Genomic DNA, 19,129 nt, shown 5'->3' on the forward strand with positions numbered 1-19,129 from the left:
TGTCTGCTATATGTTTATATAGCTGGAGCCTGTTTGTAACTGGTTGTAATTACCTTCCGGATGGTCCATCGTGGCCAGGCGTTGATAATGAATATGGATAGGTTTGGCCAGAATGTTATCTATTTGTTGTTTGATGAATCCTGTCAGTTTATTAAATGCCCAAGGTCCGAGGGAGACAAGTAGGAGTAATCCTAGAATGGGGCCAAGGATGGGGAGGAGGACAGGCAAGAGACCATGAAAACTGGTTAGAAAGGGGTTGTCAAGAAGTTGTTTTTTTGCGTTGAAGAAGATCTTCTTGGAGTCTCTTGACCTTGTCTCGCACTATGCCGGATTTGTTGGCATAGAAGCAGCATCGTTCCTGTAAAGCTAAACAGATCCCCCCTTGTTCCACTGTTAGAAGATCAAGCCCTCGTCTGTTTTGGAGTACTACTTCTGCTAGGGAATCGACCTGGTCTTGAAGGTCATTAATAGTATCTGATAGTGTGGTAACATCATCAATAAGTTGGAGAGAGAGCCGTTGATAAGTGTCTACGGACACGCCTACCCCGGCAGCACCTGTGGCCATAGCGGCGGTTATACCTAGTCCTGCCATAAGGGGAATAAATGCGAGGGCCCGTTTCTGTCGTCCAGGGAAAAGATCAAGGGCTGGTATAGGAAGTGACTGATCTCCGGGTAGAATATCTATATCTGGTAAGAGAAAAGCCAGCGCACAGAGGCCAGTCCAATTGGTGGGGAGGGCCGTGAAGGCCAGGCCGTTGCCGCAGATGAAAACATGATTAGGAGCGGGGCAGGCAGGAGCAGTGGAATTAACAATAGCGGTGCAGTTTAAGGGGAAGAAGCCTACATCAAGGGCATTCCCGGACAAAATGACCAGGCTGTTTACAATTGTAACAGGATTTTTGATTGTCCTGTGTGAAGCTTTTTAGTGCGGCTCCAATGGCTAGACCGATGGCGTGAGACGCCCCGACACCAGAACAAAGTTTAATATAGTCTGAGAGGGTGCCATTGCGATGGGGGCGGATGGCGTTTTGGCATGTGGCATTGGCATTTTCAAATGCATGATGTTTAATAAAGGCGCTATCTGACTTCTTTTCCAATTAAGCGCTCGGCAGCCTCAGTTAGGCGGCTGATGAAATCGCAATAGGATTTGTCAGGCCCTTGATGGATTTTGGCCAAGGAGGTGCTGGCGGGCCCTTTGGGTGGGAGTTTACGCCAGGCCTTGAGGTCGGCATTTTGGACCTGAGCTAACAAGCCTGGGGGGAAGGCGGCCTGAGTTTCATTGGTGTTATAGGGCGGTCGGCCGAGAAGGCGATCTCTAGTCCAGGAGCGGGAGGACTGGCTCTGAGTATTTCGTTCAGCCATTTTTCGTGCGTTTTCCGCGTACTCTGTGCGCCATAAAACAAAATCACCGCCAGACAGGGCGGCGTGAGCTAAAGTGAACCAATCATTTGGCGTTAGCCAACGGTCGGTGAGGCTTTTCAGCAAGGCTACCGTGAAGGGAGCCACAGGGCCATAAACGTGGACCGCAGCCTTTAAGTCTTTTAAATATTTAATGTTTAAAGGGCGGTAGCGCTGTCTGTCTCTTGGGGGTTCCGTTTCTTCCTCTGAGGGGGGGTTATCCTGTTCCTCAGCCTCATTATCGGACTCCTCCGCGGTATCCTCCTCTTGGGGGTCCTCAGGGGTCTGAGTATCGGGACCTACCTCTGCAGCCTGTCTGCGAGTGACCGGAAAGGCGAGGACAGGTTTTTGTTTAGGAGCTCGTTTTAGGGGTAGACGGGGGGGAAAGGGCAGCCCAGAGAGTGCAGCGAGTTCAGCCTCGAGGGCACGGAGTTCTTTGAGAAGACTAATGTGTTGGCGTTTTTCCTGGAGGGCCTCTCGAAGAGAGGCAATCTGTTGTGTTAGGGAAGCGGCTGTTTGAGTAGGGGGATTGGAGTGAGGAATAGTAGAAGGGGGACCGTGGTACTAGGGGTTTAGCCGAATTTTGGGTAGGGCCTTCCTCGAGACAGGGCTTGGGCTTAGGGTCAGTAATAGGAATATCTATAGACACAGAGTCATTTTCTGACGGGGGATGGGACGATTCTTTTAAGAGGCTCTCCCCCTTTTTTATAACTTCTCTAACATCCGGGTCATGGGAGTGAACCCTGAGGACGTCATTTATGAGATTCCAGTAAGTAAAAGTAGAAACGGGGACCTTTTCAGGCCCAAAGGCTTTATAAAAATCTTGGAACGCATCGCCGACGCGCTTCCAAATTCTAATATCAATCGTTCCTTCTTGGGGGAACCAGGGACAAATATCTGTCAGAAACTCGAAAAATTCACGGAGATCCTTTTTTCTAGCCTTAATTCCACGCACCTTGAGGGAACTCTTTAACCCAGAAATGAACAGTTCATGAGAACTTAATGTCTGACCCATGGTCCCCTTCTCGGCCCTTCAATCAACAAGCGAAACAATCAGATGCCCATCTGGCCGTGACCCTCGCGGGACTAAATCTGTCTTAGCTAAGGCGCTTGTCGCCGTTATGCCGTATGACAGAACCGGAACCTCAGATTAGGGCCCAAGCAAGCTCCGTGACGAGAAGTCGTGGAACAATCACTCATTCACACATTCATTCGACCGAGGGGTAATATTAAATCTAAAATCATCCCAAAACATCTATTTTCGTCTGTCTGCTTACCTCTATCAGATCAGGCTCACGGATCGGCTTTTATCCGCGGAGATCAGGAAACGAGTCAGGCTCGCGCGGTAAAATCGCGCGGAGACTCAGCGACGCGTCCGGCCGGACTTAAGGCAGACAGTTTTTCAAGGGGTCTGGGATCTTCGGGCCCCACGTTGGGCGCCAGAAATGCCCCGACCAGCGGGGCATTCAACAGGGACCGAAGGGAGACACCCTGAAAAGAGAAAATAGGAGGCGCGAAGAAATGGAGGCAAGACAAAGTTCTGATCAAGCCTCAAATTTTTTATTGTAGCTACAAGATTATATGGGTTAGGGTAAACTGGGCGGGGAGTGAATGAGGAAGGAGAGAGCGGAATGAGGAAGGGGCTTTACTTATCAGAGACGTGACCTTCTAAGGGCAAACTGACGGTTCCAGGAATTAGGTTATGTGCTGCCGGATAGCATAGTTTCTCTGAGTCAGGCTCCTACACCCACCACCACCAATGGTCCTACAGACAGAAAAAGAAAAGCCAACATTTTTATTAATTCTTTGAATAAATTGTTATGTCAAGCGCTGGAAATTGGACTAAGCACTATGAGAGTAACAGTTGCATGAAAGCGGTGACCCCTGACCCAGAGGCACTCATAACCTAGCTGGGGGGATCAGACATGTACAATTAGCCACACTACGAGTCAGTGCGCTCGCTGTAAATGCTCTGCGAGTGACTGGTGGGCATCTTACCAGCCGTAGGATTTCAGAGGAAGGAGAGACAATTTCTAGCTTAAGAGAGGAAGTTTAAGTTGAGCTGGGCTTTTGTTTATTCATTATATGTGCATTGGGCGTCTCTGAGGCCTGGGTACTGGGCTAATTGCTGGGGAACACAAGAGTGGGCAAAACAGACTTGGTCCATGGTTCTATGGGAAGCCATAAGGGAAGTAGACATTAATCAAATAACCACACAATTATATAATGATAACTCATGGTAAGTTGAATGAAGGAAATAGAGGGATCTATGAGGGCACAAAGGAGGGGGTTCTATGGAAGGGATGAGACTCTGAGATCTATAAATGAGTAGCAGTTAACTAGGAAAAAAGAAAAGTAAAAAGAAAGGAGATGGGAGTGGGCATTACAGTTCAAGGGAATAGCACATGCAAAGTTCTTGAGGTAGGAGTAAGCATGGCAACTTAAAAATTTTAAATGCCCCACATAGATGAGACAAAAATGATAGGAAAGAGGGAAGATCGGGGAGAGACTAGAGCCAGACCACTCAGGGCCCAGTCAGGTAAGGACTTTGTTCTTGATCCCAAAAGCAATGAGAATCTATTGAAGGGATTTGGGAAGGGGATACAATCAGATTTGTCTATTAAAAATACTATTCTGGCCACTTTGTGGGGAATGATTGCGTGTAGGGCTCCAGAGCAGGTGCAGAAGACCAACTACAGGCAATTAAACTATTCCAGGCAGTAGATGATGGTGACATTGGAAGAGAGAAGTGGATGGATTTGGGAGATACTTGGGAGTAAAAAGCTGGTATCAGTTCTTAATCATAGATGGTGAAATTGTGGAAACCTTTTTCCTCAATCCAATGTTTCCTTCCTATGAAGAATTTGTCTCAGCCCTTCTTTCTCTTGGGAGTGAGCTGCCACAGAGAGCAAGAGGTCTCTTGAGCTCTTCCCGGCAGGAACTGAGCCGAAGCACTGCTCAGGACCTGGTGGGTGAGTGGGTCTGCTTTCTGCTGTGGCTTGGATGTTGGGCCTATTTGACCCTCTCACCGAATTAAGTCCTCAACTTTTCTCTATCAGTAAAGCCACTGCAAGGTTTTCAATATGTTGGCCTCCATATTTACTCTTTGTTTTATTTGTCAAATTTTCATAACCTGGGCAGACAGGAAAGATGCTATTTATTAGGAAATCCTTTGAGACTCCCAACAGATTGCATGTGGGGATTCCTTGATGGATAAACAAGATTTTGATAAAAATGGAAGGAGAGGCATTACAGATGTGAGACAGCACAAAAAAAGGAGCAAAATGGTAGGAAAGTATACAAAGCATGAGTGTGGAAAACTGAATGAACCAACCTGCCTAGAGATAAAGATCTATTGGGGGAAGTTGCTAAAATCAGGCTTAAAAGTTAGGTTGGATTAAGATTATGGAAGGCCCAGAGGGCCATGCTAAAGATTTTGGATTTTATTCTTCAAGCAAGCAAAGGAAAGTTACAGTTAGTTTTTGAAGCAGTTGGCATGAGTCAAGCAACTGGTTGGTATGTAGGGTGTACTGGAACAAGAAAACCAGTTAGGACATTATTACAAGACCCTGAACTAGTGTGGGAATGATAAAGAAAGAATAAATATAGACATGTGGAGGAAGAACTAACAGGTCTTCCTTGGAAGATCAGATGTGATAGGTGATGGACAAGAAGAATTTAAGATGGCTCCAGGATTTTCAGTCTAAACTGTCGAACGATTTTTGAATGCTTATGTAAATTATTATGTATTTATCTAACATAATCTCATATTTCTTTACTATGTTACTTATATAACATGGAAAAATACATTTTACAATGTCTATTTGAGCACAGTTCAGTAAAAATTGTATGCAGAAGGAAAAAAATCACTTTAAATAAATGAACCAACAATTTGAAGTGAGACTATCATTGGGGCAGTGGACTTCTATGTGGTAGTTCTTTCCTCTTTTACCTATTTAAAAAAATATTCTAAAATGAGCATATAGTACTTTATAATTGTAAAATAAAACACATTTTTTAAAAGGAAAAGTAGAGTTTAAAAATCTAAATCAATATTCCTCTTTTGGATTAGTGAATAAGAGATTTCTCTTTCCACTTTCAAAGATGGTATGTTCTTTTTATTATTATGTCTTGAGAACACTAGTGTGATTTAAAAGACAGATAAGTTACCAAGAATTTGTGAGTCATCAAATATAATTCCCTGAAGAATGAGGAGCAAACTGTAAGTCTTGCAGTTACTTTTAAACTAATATAAAAAATTAGTCATGTCAATCTACCAACACTTCATTGATTATCTAGTTATGTAAAGACACACTCAGGACGCAGATGCAGTGAAACTGAAACAAATTTTAATAACAAACAGCAACAGATGCTTCACTAAGTTAGGGAGAGATCCAACCAGAAAGATTTTGAAATAATTAAAATATTACAATGAGCTAATGACAAAGTCAGTGCAGGAAGCCAGAGACTGATTCAAGAGTCAGAATCACTCCCCCTTCAGATTAGTGATTATGTCTCAGGTGACCTTGGGAGAGAGCTGGCTGAGAGGTGGGGAGGAACTAATGAGTCAGTCAAGCTGAGATACAGGTATAATTAGGTGAACCCTTATAGCAAATGGACATCAAAGATCTGTGATCTGGTCTGCATGGGATTTTACCTCTACCTGAGGCTCTGTCCTGTGTCAAAATTTGCCAATTATTTTCATGAATCCCATGACCATTTTACATGGATCCAAATAATGCCTCTTTTTAATATCCTTATTTAGCCATTCGATTTTGATGGATTGATTTTAATTTTTAATATTGAGCATATTCTATATTTAGGACTAGGGAACATGAAGCCAGTATGCAGTTAATGAGTTTCATCATTATATACAATACAATGAACAGTGTTTTATTTAAATTGGGCAAACATTAACAATCACACCCAAAACATTTTTAAAAAATGTTCTCCACTTTGTATGGCACATGGCAAAGTTTTTGGTAGATCCAAAGAAGGAAAACGAAGAGTGAAAATTGAGGAAGAAAGAGCTAACTCATTGTTACTGTTTCAGCAGAGGGCAACTTTTGGGGACGGGTGGGTGGGTACACGTAGGCTGCTCTTCCACAGAGGTGCTGTAATCTGAGAAGGTGCTGAGCAGACCTCCAACCCCCACGTATCTTTCCTAGAGATTTAGCACAGTGCCTGAGGTTCTACCATTACAATTTTTCCCTGGAGTCTTGAAAGCTAATCATGTTTACGGTTCTGCTTTGAAGATTACAAAGCACCTCTGGGAACACTTCTTTGCTAATACCTCAGAACAGGTGCTCTAACCAGTTGATCAAGAATGACTGGTGGACCTTTTAATGGAAGAGGCACTATTCATGGTAAGAGCTCGGGCTTCAGAGATTAAATCCTGCCTCGCCACTTACTCGCTGACAGTGACCTGGGACAGGTCATCTCGTCCAAGCCTCAGTTTCTTCATGTATACAATAACAATGATAATATTTACCTTGAAGAGCGGTTGCAAGGAGAAAATGTATGTAAAATATTTAACCAAAACAGATGGTACTGATTTCAGGACAACCAAGTCAGTCAACAGGAAGCTGTTAGCTCCTGACTGAACATAACCACCAACCTCAGCTCATGAGCATCTCCAACAGAACAGTTTTGAACATAGGTCCTAAAGCCTGGCACTGTGGAGATTTGTTTGTTTTATAAAATAATAGCTACTCAGACACCAGCCCCTTAGAGACTCTGATTCAGGAAGTATAGGAGGCTTAGAGGTCAAGAATATACATTCTGGAGTTGGTTTGTCTAGGTTCAAATTCCAGCTCCCTGGCTTGCTATGTGTGTCTCTGAGCAAGTCACATATCTTTCCTGTACTTCAGTCTCTTCATCTACATATTTAGGAAAATAACAGTAACATACCTCACAGAATTGTTAACGGAATGAAAGTAGTGATTATTATTAAGCATAGGGCAAGGTCTAGAATCTGATATTTTAAAAGAGGCTATAGATCATAAAATGTGACTGAGCTGGGGAGTGACTTGGCTACAAAGCTATTTCTTTTTTCCCCCCCGTATTTCTTTCTTTACAAAGCTATTTCTAATTAGCTTCTAACCATTGTTCTTTAATGTAGTTTCAGAAGCAGAAACAGGAGATTCGAGGACATCAAAGAATGATTTTTGGCAAATGACTGATCACTGACAAGGAAGATGAAGATTAGGAGGCATTGCTTTTTGATCTTGCCTTACTTGGATACATTTATGAAACACTGAACAATTTTTAAGGTAAGCCGTTTACATCAAGAAGCACCAAGTCAAAAGATTGGAAGGAAAACCTAAAATTACAGGATTGCACATGACAAATCAAAAGTAAATTAATCATTGCCAGAAATATTTAAAACTGCTTGAGTTGTACACTGAGAGTCAGGGGAATAAGATATGCCCATCTGAAAATGGAGAGAATTCCATCAAATTAGATCCAGATGCATTTAGAGCTCCATACCTGTATTCTGCAAATAGACCAGATGCTCTAAGAGTCAGAAATGGAATGTAGACAATATATAAAAAGGGAATTTCAGTTCTTTTAGTAACTTTGTATGTTATCCATATTTCTACAATTTAGAGGTGCTGCCAGGCAGATCTTTAAGCTTCCCTCTTCCTTACTTTTCTTAATTGCCTTCCAATTTCTTTCTCTCCCTTTTGTAGACTGTCATTTACTCTTTGATACAACTGTAAAATCATCCCTGTTGCCCTTGACCACAGCATCTAGGTGTTTACATATTTTTTAACTGAAAATTTTTATTGATAATTGTTACTGACATGCAGTTGTAAGAAATAATACAGAGAGATTCCTTATACTTTATCCAGTTTCCCCTAATGGTAACATTTTGCAATATTATAGTATAATATCATAAGCTATTGACAAGGCTACAATCCACTGATCTGACTCAGATTTCCCTGATTTTACTAATACTCATTTGTGTGCATGTATGTGTGAGTGTTTACTAAGGTCTTACAATCTGATCACCTGTGTAGGCTCCTGTATCCTCTACCAGAGTCAACATACTGAATCCCAACACCACAAGGATCCCTTCTCTTGTCCCTTTAAACCACAACTGCCTCCTTCCTGCCCACCCCATCTACCAGCTGAAAGTTCCTTTCCCCACATCCATCTTTCCTCTATTTCTAAAATTTTGTCATTTAAAAAAAGTCACATAAATGGAATCATATAGTATGCAACCTTTGGGGACAGGCTTGTTTTTCTCTGTAATTCCCTGGAGATTCATCCAAGTTGCCCTGGGTATTCATAGTTCATTTCCTTGTATTGCTGAGTAGTAGTCCAGGGTATGGATGTTCCACAGCTTATCTGACCATTAACCTGTTGGAGGACATCTAGGCTGCTTCTGGTTTTTGCTTATTACAAATAAAGCTCTTATGAACATTCAGGTTTTTGTGTGAATATAAGTTTTCATTTCTCTGGAATAAATACCCAAGGGTATAATTGCTGGGTCATATGGTAGTTGCATGTTTAGTTTTATAAGAAACTGCCAAGCTGTTTTCCAGACTCACTGTACTATTTTATATTCCCACCAGTAATATGTGAGTGATCCAGTTTCTCTATATCCTCACAAGCATTTAGTGTTGAGACTTTTTAGCTATCCTGATAAATGTGTAGCGATATCTTATTGTGGTTTTAATTTGTGTTTCCCTGGGGGGGTAAAGATGTTGAACATCTTTTCATATGTTTATTTACATCTGTATATCCTCATCATTGAAATGTTGTTCATGTCTTTTGCTCATTTTCTAATTGACTGTTTGGTTTTTCACTGTTGAACTTTGCAAATTCTTTTAATATTTTTTTTTTTTTGAGTTCTTTATGTATTCCAGATACTAGCTCTTTGTTAGATATGTGGTTTGGAAATACTCATTCCCAATCTGTAGCTTGTCTTTTCATCCTCTTAACAGAATCTTTTGCAGAGGAAATGTTTTCAATTTTGATGAAGTCCAATTTATCAAGTTTTCCTTTTATGGATCATGCTTTTGTGTCATGGATCAACGCTTTGCCTAGGCCTAGATCATGAAGATTTTCTCCTATGTTTCATTTCTAAAAATTTTATAGTGTTACACTTTGCATTAAATCAGTAATCCATTTTGAGTTAATTTTTGTATAGGTGTAAGATTTTGGTCAAGGTTTATTTTTTTTGCCTGTTGAATGGCCAATTGTTCCATTGCCATTTATTGAAAAGGCTAACTTTCCTCCATTGAACTGCTTTTGTACCATTGTCAAAAATCAATTAAGCATATTCCTGGAATCTTTAGTCTGTTCCATTGCTGAATATGTCTATCTCTCTGCCAATACCACACTATGTTGATTACCACAGCCATATAGTAAACCTTAATATTGGGGAGAATGATTTCTTCTACTTTGTTCTTTGTCCCCCGAGCTTCCCCACACTCTCTGGACAGAGGGCAGAGTCTTGGCTTGTGGGGAAAAGGAGGCTTTCCAGACCAGACCACTTACTGTGGCTGGATTCTTCATGCCCATTCTGTCCTGACTCTGTATATCAATCTGATTAGGCTAATATAACAAAATACCACAAGTTGGGAGCCTCAAACAACAGAAATTTATTTTCTCAGTTCTGGAGGTGCTATGGTCTGAATGTTTGTGTCCCCCCACCCCCGAAATTCATACGTTGAAATCCTACCCCTCACAGCTGATGGTATTAGAAGGTGGGGCCTTTGGAAGGTCCTTAGTTCTGTTATAATGGGATCGGTGCCCTTAAAACAGAGGCCCCACAGAGCTCCCTGGCCCCTTCCACCGTGTGTGGACACAGGAAGAAGGCACCAGCTATGAACCAGAAAGAGAGTCCTCACCAGAAGGTGACTATGCTGGCATCTTAATCTTGGACTTCCAGCTTCGAGAACAGTGAGAAATAAATTTCTGTTGTGTATAAGCCACCCAGGCTGTGGTGTTTTTTTATAGCAGCCTGAACAGACCAAGATAGGAGACTAGAGTCCGCGATCAAGGTGCTGGCAAATTCTGTGTCTAATGAGGCCTCACTTCTTGGCTTGAAGCTGGCTGCCTTCTCCCCATGTCCTCACATGGCCTTTGCTCTGAGCGGGGAGACAGCAAGGGAATGAGTGAGGGTGAGCTTTCTGTGGTCTCTTCTTCTAAGGACACACATCCTACTGGTTCCAGGCCTCACCCTTATGACCTCATTTAACCTTAGTTACTTCTTCAGAGGCCTCATCTCCAAATACAGCCACACTGGGGGTAAAGACTTCAATCTGTGAATTTGGGAGGGGACACAAACATTAAGTTTATAACACCTGGTGACTCTGGGTGCGGGAGGAGGGTCTGGGGCCCACAGGGACAAAGGCCTCCTGGACCAACCTGCCTGCTGTAGCTGGATCACTCTTCCAGTTCCATCTGCCCATCTTACCGAAAATAAGACCTAGCTGGACCATCAGCTCTAACGCATCTTTTGGGGCAAAACTTAATATAAAACCCAGTTTTATAGTAAAATAAGACTGGGTCTAATCTAATCTAATCTAATCTAATCTAATCTAATCTAATCTAATCTAATACCGGGTTTTATATTAATTTTTGATCCAAAAGGTGCATTAGAGCTGACGGTCCGGCTAGGTCTTATTTTGGGGGAAACACGGTAGTATCTGTTGACAGAAAGGGAAGTATCAGGCCCATCAGGGAATGTGGGTGCTTTCCCTGGTCACTTATTTTTGATGAGGTTTCAAATCAAGCCCTCTTGCCGGTTATGTCAGTGTCACCTAATGTCAGAGGGATTCCAGTTCAGTCCAGAGGAGGAATGAGCTGACCTGGCTGCCTTCTGTTACTAGCCCAGGGGTCAAAGAGCGCCCAGGTTTAGGTCGCCTTCTGCAGGGTAGGTAGATGCAAGATGACCTGCTGCTATCATGTTCCTCCAGCGCCAGAGTCCCAAAGAAGCTCACTTTGTCCTTGCCAACATTTACAGATTTCTGTTGGTTGCCTCTTGTGCTATCTTTAGGGGTTATAATTATGCTTCATGGGGGGGGGGGCGAGGTGAGGGAGTAGGGAAAAATGGATCCACACTATCTGGTCCAGACAGAAAGATTTATAGCACATTCAAAAACTTAGTGTTATCTTGGTACTATTATTAATGAAAGGGCCGGCATAGGAAGATTGCAGCATGACAGTCAGCTTGATAAAATACACTAAGCGTTGCAGTTAATCTGGTTGAGTAAAATGCAACTCAAGTATTGCCCAATAATGCAGCTAAATGAAAAATAACCCACATGGTACCCTCTTGAATGTCTCTGTATTTCCAAAGCCCACAATTTTATCTAGCTACCATTGATAATAAGCAGAAGTCCTAAAAACTACGGATTTCAGCTATTTGAAACCTATTACTATGTATAGAACACATGCCTATTTGAAAATTTTCATTAGCCATTATTTTGACTCAAGATACTAGACTAACCAATACGTTGAAATTCAAGTGTGATTTAATGTAAAGAGTCTTGGAATAAAAATAAAGAAACCTGGATTCAGGTTTTGTTTCTGTCACAAATTGAAGGCTCTGAGAAGTTTTGCTATAGGGAGACTCTCTTACTATTGTTTCGTCTAGAGTGCCCCAAACCAATCTGATCACAAAGCTTTTTTATTTTTGTTGCCACAAAGTATCTATAACAGATCTTAGAGCTAGTGTTCTGAAGAACATAATTGGGAAATATTGATCAGGGCATTTTCTAGATGAGGGAACAAAGGGTTAGGAGAAGTTAAGATTTGTACAAGGTCACAGGACTAGTTAGTGGTATAGCTGGGTCTAAAAACCAGGTTTCCCATATTCTAGATGATCCAGTATTTTTTGCACCACACCACTCCGCTACTTATGAGTCAGGTCCTAACTCCTGCTAAAAAAAATTTTTAAAACCATTTCCTGTTGTTTTTCAGGTCGTGCTGAAAAACAACAGAAAATGGTTTAAAAAAAATTTTTTTATTATAAAATATTTCTACACATATAGGTTTTTATAACACATACGTGGTGTAAAAAAATGATATTAAAATAAACACACATCACTTAAGAAGTCGAATATTATCAGAACAATTAAAGCCCCTATAGGTCTCTACCCCATCGTATCACCCTGTGTTTATCATTCACTTGCTTTTCTTTATAGTTTTAATATATGTATCTTTAAAATCTATGATTCTATTTTGCAAATTTTGAACCTTTAATTAATGGTATTCCTGCGGTATTCTGCACCTTACAAAGTTTTTGCTTATTCATTTTGTGATTCATTCATGTTGATTAGTATAGCTATAACTCAGTCATTGTATAGAATTCCATTGTGTGAATATATCACAATTTATTTATTCACTCTCTTGTCAATTGATATTTGAGTTGTTCCTTTCTCTTTTTATTTTGGTTTATCATGAGCAATGTTGTGTGAATTGTCTTACATGCACACACATGTATGAACACATGTGCTAGTGTTTCTCTAGGTTATAACCTCAGAAATTGCTGAGTTATAAGACATGTCTATCTTCAGTTTTACTAGATAATATAAAATAGTTGTCCAATTTACAATTTACAATCTCACCAGCAGTGTATGAGGGTTTCCATTGTTCCACATCCCTGGTATCATTATCTTGCCAGACATTTTTAAAAAACATTATATTACGGAAAATTTCAAAACTGTAAAAGAATTGTATTATCAGCCATCCTTCAACTTCAGCACTTAACAACTCATGGCCAATCTTCCATGAGTCATCTTGGAGCATTTTAAAGCTAATCCCAGACATGATAATACTTCATCTATAAAAATTTCAGAATGAATCCTCTTTTTGAAAAGGACTCTAACTTTTAAAAATTACATACAGTAAAGTGCCCACATCTTAAGAGTACAGTTCAGTGAATAGTGAATTTTTTATGCATGTCTGCAGCTATGAAACCACCATCCACATTAAGATCTAGAATATTTCCAGCTCCCCCAGAAGGTTCCTTTGTACGACCTTATTAAAACATAAGGACAATACCAGTATCACATCTAAAATTTAACAAAAATTTCTTAATATCATGAAATACCCAGTCAATGTTCAGATTTCTTCAACTGTCACACTCTTTTGCTTTTGTTTTGTTTGTTTTATTGTCTGCTCAAATCTAAGTCCAAATAAAAACCATCCTGTTCCCCTCCGTGCAGTTTATTTGATGAACAAACATGGTGGTTTGTTCTGCAACTCCCTATAGACTGGGTTTTGTTGAATGCATTCTCATGGTGCTATTTCACGTGTTCCTCTGTTTCCTATTTCCAGTGATGTGTTTGTTAAATCCAGAGGCTTGATCAGATTCAGGATCAAATTTCTGACAAGAACATTTTATAAGTGGTGGAGTGTTCTTCCATGAGGAGGCACACAATGTCTGGTTGTGTCTGTTTTGTGTGTAAAGGCAATCATTGGTAATAACTGCTCAGTTCATCATTCATTGGAGGCTGCAACATTGTGAGATGCTACCATTCCCTATTTTGTATATTAGCTAGAATATTTCTCTAAAGCGAAATTTCCTGTTAGTTATTTGGTTACCCTGAAATACAGTTTGTCTACCTGTATTTCAGGGTAACCAAATACAGGTAGTCCTCAAGTTTTCTACCAATATAAAATATAAAATGATATTGTAGTTTTAATTTTAAAATGATATGGAGACATGGGGTATACATGTTTAATACCTTCTCTCAGGTAGAAATTATAGGAAACACAACTATCTTACATCATATAAGCCTGTGAAATGGTGAAAGCCAATTACAACTGTGTTACATCACACAGGTACTAAGGGGAGAGAGAGAGTTTATCTCTGTTTTCTATAAAAAAACTGTTTAACACCAGGCAAGCATTCTTTCTTCACAAAAGACTTCTCACTGAATTCTACAAATGTCATGCACTCATGTGCTTGATAAAGGGAAGTTTCAGAGTATCTCCTAAGAATCTCTCATAATATCTATTATTGTAAGACTCAGGAATAATGTTATTATTTTCTCATGCTTTTTTCTGTGCACACATATACGCACATAAAATAGGATATAAAATAGGCAATATTTTGTAATAGTTTTTTCATGTAATATAGCATATAAGTCTTTTCAAATCAGGAAATAAGGATCTATATGAATCCTAGTTAATGGATGCCTAGTATACATTGTCATATAGTTTATTTATTAAATCCCCTACTTATGAACATTAGGTTGTGTGTAACATCTAGGTGTTACATTTCTTAAGTGAATTGCCTCTCTGTGTCCTTTGACCATATTTCTACTGGGTTATTGAAAGTTACCTTAACTATTAGTGATGTTAAATGTATTGACTTAATTAAAAAGTTTAATAATCATGAGCAATCTTTTTTCCTTTTTTCCTCCCTTTCTTCCTTCATAATTTAATTCAAAAATCATTATGCAGGTCTGAGCATGGAAGATGGCTGGAGTTTACACAAGGAAAGCAGCCAAGCAGGGTGACAGGCTGGCAGGCATTAGAAGAGTACATACAGGGGAATTAAGCAATAAGTAAATATTGAGGATAATGAGAGCCAGGTTTCTCACTGTTGGAGACAGGAATTACAAGTATGGAAAAGGAAAAAAACTAGAATGAGCTTTGTGTGTTGGATTGGAATTACAGGGATTGATGTGAATACAGAGATGTAGAAACAAATATATATATATATACTTGTATACATATGCATATATACTCATATATGCAAAAAAAAAGTGTGTGTGTGTGTACACATTTATAGTCCTGTCCACTAAGAGGACCTGTAGCAATGAGCATACCTAATGTCCAGATCTTGGTGTTCAAATACAATTTCCTAAAAGGAATCCTCGTGGAAATGGCTGATTCCAGGTCTGGGGCATGGAAAGTGCAATATGAGTCTGCAACATTTTCTTGTACCAGAAAGTATTAATGTACCCATGGACTGATGGGCTATATCAACAGGATGCAGGAGACAGCTTGAATGGGGGTCCAAATCTGGGCCAAATACGGGACAATTTGAACATCAAAATAAATAATGATAGTAACAGATTACATCCCATTGAATAGAATAAGAATCCATGAGTCCACACTGACATAAATAGACAAATGAATAAATACATGGGGAGAAGACAAAATTCTTCCTTAGAGTAGAAGGCCAACTAATAAGTTTAAAAGGAGTGATGGAGTTAGAAAATTGCCACTTGTCAATCATTATAGTTATAATTAATTCAGACAGGAAACATCAATTGATTCTAAAACAGAAGATGAAAATTGAATGAGAACAGGATATTCACACAGTCTCAAAGTGCCTCCCCACAAAACAGTGATTAATTATAAGAGGAAAAGAGTAATTTTACCATTAGACACTATTAGCATTATTTTGCTTCAAACTGATATGTGCTACATGATGGACACGTAGTAAGGAAAGCACAGCATCCCTTCTGTGAGATTCCTGCCAAAAATGCATAACTTTCATCTAATCATGAGGAAAGAAACAGTAGACAAAATTGAGGGCTATTCTACAAAATAACCAAGGAAGTACTCCAGATTTAAGGAAACTGAAGAGACATAACAATATACAAACACACATAATAAGTGTGACACTGGATTGGGCCTTTTTGCTTTAAAGGACATTATTGGGACACTTAATGAAAATTGAGTATCTCTTGGTGAACAGTAGCTGAGAATTTCCTGTACTATCCTTGCTATTTTCTTTGTAAGTTTGAAGTTATTTCAAAAGAAAAAAGAAAAAATTATAAACAGAAGAAAGCCAGAAGAGTGCCGGATTTATAGTCAGACGCAGGAGCAGGACAGAATGCTCCAATAATCTCTTCTTCATGATAAATGGATGAAAGAAAGGTCTTTAAATGAAACTAGAAAAGAAGGCTCATATGTCTGTAAAATATCAATATTTCTTGCACAGGCCTTTAGTGAAAATATTTCAGCAAATAAAATGTGTATTAATTAGCAAAATTATTACAAAAATAGATTAATCAGAAAAGGAGGCAGATCCACTAAGGGCAATGTGATAATTGCCACTATCTCATGAGCAACTACATACTGAAAAGCAAAGGTTTAAAGTGAAGAAATGGCACGCAGTTCAAAATCTAATAAAAAAAATGTAGTCCTGGAAAAAAAAAAAAAAAATATATATATATATATATATATATATATATATACACACTGTGGGCCTAGGGCCAGACGCTATTCTCAGGCTGGGCTCAGATCTAAATTTAACCATCTAGAATGCTTAAAAAAAAAAATTAGCCTACTCAAGCTTTTCAAATAAAGGATATACATTTTAATAGGAATTCTATATTTCATCGTTAAGATGGAAGAAACACACTATGTCCTTAGCTGAGCTGAGTTAATTTCCAGAAGCAGGTTACATTTCAGCATTGCATACCATATTGTAGAAACATTTCTTATAGCAAATTTATTTCATGTGGTCACGTGTAAGCATATCAGTCAAAGAACTTATGGTCTGGCAACTTCTGCCCTAACTTATGTCTACTTCTGTTAAAATAAATATGTGCACTCTCTCATATGGTCTTGATAGCAGCTCTGAGCAAGAGGAAAGCCATTATCACCAGTCCAATTGCACAAATAAGGAAACCACAACAAGCAAGATGAAGCACCTTTCCCAAAGTTTATACTTACAAATGGCAGAGCTTGGGCTCAACATAGATGCCCTATCTCTAAATTTGCTGCAATTTCCATGACACCAGGCTCACTCAAAAGAATCACAAGTCAACATAAGCAGTAACTCAGTGATCAAACCATTGTTCATATCTTATCACGTACAACTCAAAGCTCATTAATTCAATAATAGCTAATATAAAGTAGTCATATGTAACTCATTTCTAAAACATTTAACTTTTATGGGAGTATCAACAGGTTCTAAAAATGTTTGTTAGTGATTATGTTACAGAAAATGAAGCATACACCTTCTTTCATAATCTCAATGCATATGTTCCTCAATATTTCTTGACTGGCTGCCCTTCAGTTCAGACTGACATTCAAGATGCAGACAAAGTTTGTTGAATCAGACCAGGTTATAGCCCATAACCTGTGACAATAAGTCTGATCATGTCTGGTCAGCAGAAATCAAGATTAGCACTCATAAAATAAATTCCAGACAGCGTCAGAAAAAATGCTTTTTCAAAAAACTATTTTCTAGAATGGTTAACTGATGTAGCATCAAACGTGAAAGACAATTCAGTAGATTTACATCATGGCTGAAATAGGAGTCATCCAACCTGTAATGGTTTTTAAATATGCCATAGAGACATAATGGGAGTGCCAGATGAGTCTGTCACTATTTAGTATTTAAAAGTCAAGGAATACTCCAACAAAATTCATATGCTTGCTCTCATTTATTTAAAAAGAAGTGGTGACGTAAAGACATGGATGAGAGACTATTATTCACTTAAAAGATATTCATTCTACAAATATTTATTGACTATGTGCCATGTACACAATCTAAGTGAAAGTATTATTTTCTTATGTTAATGATGGAAATTAAGTAAGTTTTGGTTAACATGCCAGTGGCAATACCAGGCATACCTGAGCATACTTGAAACCAACCATATTAGTTATTTTCGAACATTTTTCAGATCAACTAAGGTACTTTCTGAAGTGTTCATGTCAAATGCTATCGATATTATCAGGATGATATCAGAATTAAAGCAAACAGAGTCATGAATGTTTAGAGATGTTGTAGAGAATGAGCTTATTTGGCTTGAAAAAAAGTGGGAGAACTAGATGGAAAAGTGGTGGCTGAAGTAGAAGACAGGGGTAATGGAGAGTCAAGTGAAAGGATGAAGACCTGGAGGAATAGAGGTCTTCATTAAAATGTAGACTCATTTAAATGTAAATCCAATTATATCACTTATTTGCTCCAACTCTTTCAAATGCTGAGAACAACACTGTTGGTTTCCTACCCAATAGCTATTATTTTTCCCTTTCTTTCTTGCAGATAGAAGCTATCTCCTATCACAAAGGATGAAAATGCCAGATACTCACTTTCCCAGCATTCAGTGCAGCTAGGAGTACCCATGTAATCTTGTTCTGGCCAATGGGGAGATGGGGCATTCTCCTGGAGGCTTCTAGAAAAGGCTTTCTTCCCTGTTAACAGACTCTGCCTATATTTTCCAGGCTGTTGAAAATAATTGTGTAAGGATATGATGCTTGGAATCGCTGCAGCTATTTTGGGACCATAGGGGGATAGGTCATGAGACCATAAGAGGTATAACACACATTGAGACTGGCAGAGTGAAATGATAAACCAATGCAGGAACCACACTTCTCATTTTCAGTTAAGTCTTTTTTGTTGTTACTTAGAGCTGAAAATATTCTAATGAATGCATTTTATTATTGCCTTAGGATAAAGTCCAAATTACTTCCTACAACTTACAAAATTCTTAAGCTCTTAATAATCTGGTTTCCCCTTTCCTTTTCTAAGCTAATCTCTCACCATTTTTTGCATTCTTCAGGTTTTTTTCAATTCTCCAGACAAAGTCCTCTCTCTCCTTCAGGCTAGTTTCGAACTGGAATCCTCACCACTTCTACCACTCCTACTTTAACTGGACATTATTGCTCATCCTTTAGGACTTGGTGAAATGTCACATCATCCTAGAAGCCTCTACTGACCACCCGAGGTATGTATTTGCCACATTTATGAAGTTCCCGGAAATTTGAACTTCCACAATTCTAGTACGTATTCTACTTTATC

The sequence above is a fragment of the Rhinolophus sinicus genome, chromosome 16, assembly GCF_057876585.1.
Source record: "Rhinolophus sinicus isolate RSI-liver-muscle chromosome 16, RSI-T2T, whole genome shotgun sequence".
In the NCBI taxonomy this organism is placed as follows: Eukaryota; Metazoa; Chordata; class Mammalia; order Chiroptera; family Rhinolophidae; genus Rhinolophus; species Rhinolophus sinicus.